This window comes from Fukomys damarensis, unplaced genomic scaffold (genome assembly GCF_012274545.1).
Source record: "Fukomys damarensis isolate Sample0158 unplaced genomic scaffold, DMR_v1.0_HiC HiC_scaffold_27, whole genome shotgun sequence".
Classification (NCBI taxonomy): Eukaryota; Metazoa; Chordata; class Mammalia; order Rodentia; family Bathyergidae; genus Fukomys; species Fukomys damarensis.
Genome location: NW_022900939.1, coordinates 27346447 through 27355225, shown reverse-complemented (window position 1 = coordinate 27355225; position 8779 = coordinate 27346447). Strand labels below are relative to the sequence as shown.

General features: G+C 36.6%; 1 pseudogene; it reads left to right on the top strand.

Annotated features, from left to right (window-relative positions):
- Window positions 1-1404: 1404 nt before the first annotated feature.
- LOC104850585 lies at window positions 1405-2819 on the top strand (annotated as a pseudogene).
- The last annotated feature ends 5960 nt before the right edge of the window (window positions 2820-8779 follow it).

Below are 8779 nucleotides of genomic sequence, written 5' to 3'. Positions count from 1 at the left end.
AAGATGAAAATAAAGTGTTTGTAGATGGGGAGGGGAGGAGGGGGTGAAGGGAGGGCAGAGGTAAGGGGAAAAAATGAGAATCAAGACTTGCCATGTAAAGGTACATGATCCCAACAATGAATGTAACTGTACTGTATCCCTAAATGTACCAATAAACTCAATTAAAAAAAAATCTATAGCTATCTTGTACACTGGTAATAAATCTCCCAGAGATAAATTAGGGAAACAATACCTTTCAGAACAGCCTCAAGACTACTGAAATACTTAGGAATTAAACTAACCAAGAAGTGAAAGATCTCTTCAATGAAAACTACAGTACCATGAAAAAGAAAGTTGAAGAGGGTAACCAAAAATGAAAGGACATCCCCTGTTCCAGGACAGGCAGAACCAATATAATCCAAATTTCCATACTTCTAAAACTGTTCTACAGATTTAACGCAATCTAATCAAAATACCAATATCATTCCTCAGAACTAAAGAAAGAAACACTAAAATTCATTTAGAACCAGAAAAGCAATTCTGGGAAACAAGGGCAAGGTTGGGGCATCACAATCCCATTCTTCAAGTTATACTACAAAGCTACAGTGATAAAAACAGCACCGTATTGGCAAACAAAAACAAAACCAAAACCAAACCAGACTTGTGAATCAATGGAACAGAATAGAAGATGCAGAAACAACTCCAGGCTCTGTTGACTACTTTATCTTACAAAAGGGCCAAATATTTTTGCTGGAGGAAAGATAGCCTCTTTAAAAATGGTGCTGGGAAAACAGGCTATCCATGTGCAAAAAAAAAGTTGAACGTGGACCTATATCTTTCACTAGGAACTAAACTATAGAATAAAATATGATAAAATGAAATATATAAAGGCGCTAAATATTAAAACAAAAGCACTTAATTTTCTGATAGACAAAATAGGTTAAAAACCCTTGAAGACATAAGTATATTCAATGACCTTCTGAATAGAATCCCTGTTGCACAAGAAAGCATACCAAGAAAAAACAAGAGTGATCCCATAAAATAAAAGTTTATGCTCAGCAAAGAAAATTACCATCAGACTGAAAAGATAACCTATAGAATGGAAAATAAATATTTGCCAGCAACTTGTCAAAGGACTAATATCTAGAATATATAAAGAATTCAGGGCCCAGGGATTTAGCTCAGTGGCACAGTGCCTGCCTCTCAAGCACAAGTTCTTGTGTTCAAGCCCCAGCCCCACCGCAATAAAATAAAAAAAAGAATTCAACCTTTGCCCAACCTTGCCAGTGGGTGCAGCCAGAACCACTGGGATTGGCCTTCTCAGGGTTCTGCCTTCCTTCCACAGACTGCCACCACAACTACCTGCCGCCTTCTCTTCGCCCTTGTCCAGTGGGAAGAGGATCCAGGAGGTGTGGCCCCAGGCCCATGGCCTACACTCAGGGAGGCAGCAAGAAGAAAGTCTGCCACTACTACTATGGTGACACTGGAAATTATTACTATGGAGAAGGTCATCCCATGAAACCTCATAGAATCCACCTGACATTACTTTCTGTTAAACTATGGATTATGAGTAAAAATTGAAATATATGGGCCTCACCAAGCCACTGCTGAAGAAATGATGAAGTACCAGTGATGAGTATATCAAATTTCTACAGTCCATATGACCCTGTAACATGTCTGAGTACAGTAAGCAGATGCAGAGATTTAATGTTGGAGAAGATTGTCCAGTGTTCGATGGACTCTGAATTTTGTCAGCTCTGCACTAATGGCTCAGTTGCTAGGGCTGTGAACTGGACCGGTGGACTATGACATGCAAAAAAAAAAAAAAAAGCATCAGGATTCTGTTATATTAATGATATTGTGCTGGTCATCTTTGAATTGCTGAAGTATCATCAGAGAGTCTTATATATTGATATAGACATCCATCATGGTGATGTTGTTAAAGAAGCTTTTTATACAATAGATTGTGTAATGACTGTTTCATTCCATAAATACGGGGAGTACTTTCCTGGCCCCCAAGATGTTAGGGTCATTAGTGTTGGGAAAGGCAAATACTACACTGTAAATTTTCCAATGAGAGATGGTATAAATGATGTTTTGTGGGCAGATATTTAAACCTCTTATCTCAAAAATGATGGATCTGTGTCAGCCCAGTGCAGTAGTTTTGCAGTGTGGCACAGACTCTTTATCTGGTGATAGGCTTTGTTGTTTCCATCTCACAGTCAAAGGTCATGCTAAGTGTGTAGATGTTGTAAAAACTTTTAACTTGCCGTTACTGATGCTTGGGGATGGTAGATATACAATCTGTAACCTTTCTCCCTGTTGAACAAATGAGACTTCATGAGATCCCTAACAAGTAGCCATATAATGATTATTTTGAGTATTTTGGACCAGACTTCAAACTGTATATTAGTCCTTCAAACATGACAAATTAGAACACCACAGAATACATGGAAAAGATAAAGCAGTGTTAATTTGAAAATTTGCCCGTGTTACCTCATGCAACTGCTGTCCAGATGCAAGCTATATTGGAGGATGCTGTTCATGAGGACAGTGCTAATGAAGATGGACAAGACCCAGACAAGAGGATTTCTATTCCAGCATCAGACAAGCAGATAGCTTGTGATGAAGGATTCTCAGATTCTGAGGAGGAAGGGGAAGGAGGTCATAGAAATGTGGCTGATCATAACAAAGGAGCAAAGAAAACTAGAATTGAGGAAGACAAGAAGGAAACAGAGGACAAAAAAAAATAGATGTAAAGGAAGAAGATATATCTAAGGAAATAATGGTGAAAAACAGATACCAAAGGAGCCAAATCAGAACAACTCAGCAACCCTTGAAATGGAATCTTCCTGATTTTAGAAAATCATTAAAAATCAAGGAAAGTTTGGGACAAAAACCTACTTTTTTTTTTTTTTTTTTTGATGCTTGGGATCAAACTCAGATCCTTGCTCTTGTGAGGCAGGTGGTGGAACCACTGAGCTAAATCCCTGTCCATAAAAACTTCTTTTTGAAGACTTTGATCTTCATGTTATACTATTGTATCGTGGACTACATATATTTTTAAAGTGTCTTTTTTTGTTTTATTTTCCTTGGCTTTTAATTGTGTTTTTCTAATTATGAAGCAAAATTTATTTTCTCCACCATGATTTATGTGATAGTATTTGAAACTGATGTGAGTTATTCATCAAAAACTGATTTATTAAAGTAATTGATCTTTGTGAGGTCATTTTTCCATCTTTCCATCTTTTGTATCTTTATTAAAAAATGGGCTTATAAAAATTCAGGATATTGGACATCCTAAAATAAAAGATCCAAATAGAAAATGAGTAAGTCAGAGCCTCTTGCTCATTTTATCTCCCAGAAGTGCCTACTTGCCATCCCTGCCTTGGATCCATCTGATTATGGACTGAAAACTCTACAAACTATAAGAAAAATAAAGTCCTTCCCTTCCACCTTTTGGTGTTGGGTATTTTGTTTCAGCAAGGAGAGAAAAGTAACTAACAGAGGATCCAAGCATGGTGGTGCATGTCTGTGATCCCAGCACTTGGGAGGTTGAGGCAGGAGGATTACCTCGAGTTCATAGCCAACCTGAACTACTTAACAAGACTCTCTAATAAAACAATAAAGGACTAGGACTTTGACGTCATCACCCGGCTTGGACTCAGAGCCCTCTCTCCTGCGCAGCCTCCTCTGGAGCCACACTGTTTCCAGCGGGCACCACTGATTGGCTCAGACACAGTGGCAGGAGGGTAGCTGCACAGGCACTGCTGGGCACAGCTGAGCACCGCCCTCCCCACTATTAGATCCCCTGACTGAGCCAGTCTTAGGACGTACTCTGCAGAGGCGTGGTGGGCTATAGAGGGTGGTGATTGATCTTATTATGTTTCTGATTGTATCAATAGGGATAAAGGATGGGGATTGCTCTGATGAGTTGTTTGCTCAACTATGAAAATGAGAATGTCTATAAGTCATTAGAGAATCAAAGGCTGGGACACAACAATATCAGGAAGATTTAATGACCCAGAGATTGAATCAAGGTCAACACAACAGCAATAATAAAGATGAGAAAACACTTAAGCAAGCCACAAAGACAGACTTCCAGTCCACCAATGGCAAACAGTAGGGCAAAGGAGGATAAAAAAAATCAGATAGTGAACCTCTAGGACACTCAGAACTCACAGCATGCAAAGTAAAAAAACTGATCAATCAAGCTCTAGAAAAATTCAAAACAGAAATCATTTCCCAGGTAACCATAGAGATGGTGAGCAAAATGAAAGACATGATTCAAAAATCCAGAACAGAAACTGACAAAAAAATAGATGAGCTTGGGAACATAATAGAAACCATGAAGGCCCAGAATAAGAAAGAAATGGAAACAATAAACACCCGACATAGGAAAGAAATGAAATCCATTAAACAGATTCAAACAGATATCCAGGAGATTATAAACTCTATTGAAAGAATATGTAACAGAATAAAAGATTGCAAGGATAGAATCTCAGATATAGAAGATAGGATAGCAGACAGTGACCATGAAAAGAGAGGTCTCTTAAAAACAATAAGGGAGCATGACAAATAGATCCAACAACTCCTAGATGATGCAAAGAAGAATAACATAAGACTGAGAGGAATCCATGAAGTACCAGGATAAAATGCAAATGACTTAAAAAAGCTGTTCAAAGATAATGACTGAAAACTTCCCAAACAGAGGGGAAGAATTAGAAATACAGATAAGTGAGGCATATAGGATACCAACTAGCCATGATCAAAAAAAAAAAAAATCTACACCTAGACATATAATAATCAAGATCCCAGAAACCCAAAAGAAGAACAAAATACTACAAGCAGTAAGAGAAAAGAAACAAATCACAAGCAAAGGAAAGCCCATCAGAATCACAGCAGACTTTTCAACACAAACCTTCAGGTCAAGGAGAGCCTGGAGTGAGGTATTCCAAGTCCCAAAAGAAAACAACCTACAACCAAGACTGATGTATCCTGCAAAACTCTTTCAAAATGGATGGGGAAATAAGATACTTCCATGACAAAGAACACTTGAGAAACTTCATGAATACTAAACCAGCACTACTAAGAATTTTAAACAATATCCTAGAAAAAGACAATGAAGATCACAACACCAGGAGGTTCAACAGAGCAAATCAAATAGCCAAGGTTAGAAACTAAAAAGAGTGGAAAAAAAATAAAAGAGTCAACAAAAGGACAATAACATAACAATAATAAGTCAGTACATATCACTTATAACCATCAATGTCAATGGCCTCAACTCATAAATCAAGAGAAATAGATTGGCAGAATGGATTAAGAAGCAAAATCCAACAATATTTTGTATACAAGAAACACACCTAGTGCAAAAAGAAGCCCATAGACTGAAAGTGAAAGGATGGAAAACAATTCTCCACCCAACAGGAGCACAGAAAAAAGCAGGGGTAGCAATTTTATTCCCAGACAAAGCAAATTTCAAACCAAAACTAATTAAGAGAGACAAAGAAGGCCACAACATCCTTGTAAAGGGGACAATTCAAGAGGAAGAGATGACAATCATAAACATATATGCAGCTAATATAAATGCCCACAACTATATAAAACAAATATTAAGTAACATGAAAAACCAAATAACCACTAATACAATTGTAGTGGGGGATCTGAATTCCCCACTATCAAAAATAGACAGATCATCTAGGCAAACAAATCAACAATGAAATACTAGAACTGAATCAAGCTTTTGAATGCATGGACTTATTAGACGTTTATAGAGTATTTCACCCCATAAAATCAGAATATACATTCTTTTCAGCTGAACATGGGTCATTCTCCAAGATAGATCACATACTAGCTCACAAAACAGGTTTGAATAGATGCAAAAGAATTGAAGATATTCCCTGTATATTATCAGATCACAGTGCAATAAAGCTGGATATCAATAGCATAAGAAACCATGGGAACTTCACAAACACATGGAAATTGAACAACACACTTCTGAACAATCAATGGATCACAGAGGAAATCAAAGAAGAAATCGGACAGTTTTTACAAATAAATGAAAGTGCCAATACAACATACAGGAATATATGGGACACAATGATAGCAGTTCTACGTGGAAAATTCATAGCTCTGAATGCCCACATTAGGAAAATAGAGCAAGCTCAAATAAACAACCTAATGATGACTCTTAGACTCCTAGAAAAATAAGAGCAAGAAAAACCCAAAGCTCAAACAAGAGAGGAAATTATAAAGATTAGAGCAGAAATCAATGCAATGGAAACTAAGAAAATGATACAAAAACTAAATGAATCAAAGAGTAGGTTTTTTGAAGACTAAATAAAATTGATAAACCCTTAGCAAACCTTATCAAAAAAATAAAAAAAAGCTCAGATCCACGCAAACAGGAATGAAAAAGGCAAAGTCACAACAGATCCCACAGAAATCCAGAGGATCATTAATACATACTATGAGAACCTGTACTCTAATAAAATGGAAAACACAGAAGAAATGGACAGATTTCTAGATACTTATAAATTACCAAAGTTGAACGAAGAAGATAAAAACATTTTAAACACCCCAATCACAATCAGTGAAATTGAAAATGTAATTAAAAACTTTCCAACAAAGAAAAGCCCAGGTCCTGATGGATTCACTGCTGAACTTTACAAGATATTTAGAGAGGATCTATTGCCATTACTCTTCAGACTTTTCAATGAAATTGAAAGAGAAGCAATACTTTCAAATTCATTCCTGGAAGCAAACATCACATTGAATCCAAAACCTGAGAAAGATGCAACAAAAAACGAGAACTACAGGCAGATCTCCTTAATGAATATAGATACAAAAATCCTCAATAAGATAGTAGCAAACAGAATACAGAGGAGCATCAAGAAGATCATTCATCCCAATCAAGTCGGATTTATTCCAGGGATGAAAGGATGGTTCAACATACGTAAATCAATTAATGCAATACATTATATTAACAAAGTCAAGCACAAGAACCACGTGATCCTCTCAATAGATGCAGAAAAAGCATTTGACAAAATTCAAAACCCATTCATGATAAAATCTCTGGAAAAATTGGAATAGATGGTCTATATCTCAACTTAATAATGATTATCTATGAAAAAACCAACAGCCAACATCATATTAAATGGCCAAAAACTGAAAACCTTCATGTTAATATCAGGAACAAGACAAAGATGCCCACCATCACCACTCCTCTTCAATATAATTATGGAAACATTATCCTTAGCAATTAGACAAGAGAAAAAAAATAAAGCAATAAAGATAGGAAAGGAAGAAGTTAAACTGTCATTATTTGCTGATGATATGATACTCTACATTGAAGACCCAAAAACTCCACCAAAAGACTTCTCAACTTAATTGACACTTTTGGCAGAGTAGCTGGATAAAAGGTGAACACCCCAAAATCAATAGCCTTCTTATACACAAATAACAGACTCACTGAGAAAGAAATTAGGGAAACAATTTCTTTGACCATAGCACCCAAAAAAATGAAGTATCTGAGAATCAACCTAACAAAAGAAGCAAAAGACCTCTACACTGAAAACTACAGCACTCTAAAAAAAGAGATTGAGGAGGATATAAGAAAATGGAAAGATGTCCCCTGCTCCTGGGTAGGAAGAATCACCATAGTGAAAATGGCCATACTACCAAAACTGCTATACAGATTCAATGCAATGCCAATTGAAATCCCAACACTATACTTCACAGTACTAGAAAGAAGAATCCAAAAATTCATTTGGAACAATAAGAGACCTAGAATAGCAAAAGCCATGCTAGGCAGCAGACACATGGCTGCGGGTATAACAATTCCCAACTTGAAACTATTCTACAAAGCCATTGTGATAAAAACAGCATGGTACTGGCACAGAAGCAGACCTCAGGATCAGTGGAACAGATTGGAAGACACAAAAACAACTCCAGATGCACTCAGCTACCTCATCTTTGACAAAGGAGCAGCCAGTCTCCACTGGAGGAAAGATAGCCTCTTTGATAAATGGTGTTGGAAAAACTGAATCTCAACCTGCAAAAGATTAAAATTAGACCCTTATCTGTCACCATGCACTAAATTAAAATCCAAGTGGATTAAAGATCTAAATATAAAAACAAAAACACTAAACTTGCTGGAAGATAAGTTAGGTAGAACTCTGGAAGACATTGGCATAGGAAAAGACTTTATGAACAAATCCTCTGTAGCACGAAATCAACACTGGGATTTCATCTTTTTTTTTTTCAAAATGATTATATATTTATTTTCTTCATCATTGCTCGTTAGTCATACAGAATAGTGGGTTTCACTTTGGCATATCTGTCCATACATATGACATACTTGGATTATTTCCCACCTCATTTCCTACCTTTTCCTCTTCTCCTCTCCTCCAGCCCTTTCCTCTCCTATAATAGTCTCTCTTCTACTTTTATGTCATCTCTCTTTTTACATTTTTCATTCATTTTTTTTCTTTTTATTGAGTTTATTGGTACAATCTAGGTATACAATACAGTTACATTCATCATTGGGATTCTGTACTTTACATAATAGGTCTTGATTCTCATTTTTTTCCCCTTGTCCCTGCCCTCCCTTCACCCCCTCCTCCCCTCCCCATTTACAAACACTTTATTTCCATTTTTCAGTTTCTCATATTTTTTTCCTCTCCCTTATTACCTTTCCCCCACTCTTCCCACTTTCCCTACACCTTTATCTTATAGTCTTATCTCATTCTTTTTTTCATTATTTAGAGAATACTTTATTAGTTTCTGTAATCAAACCCAC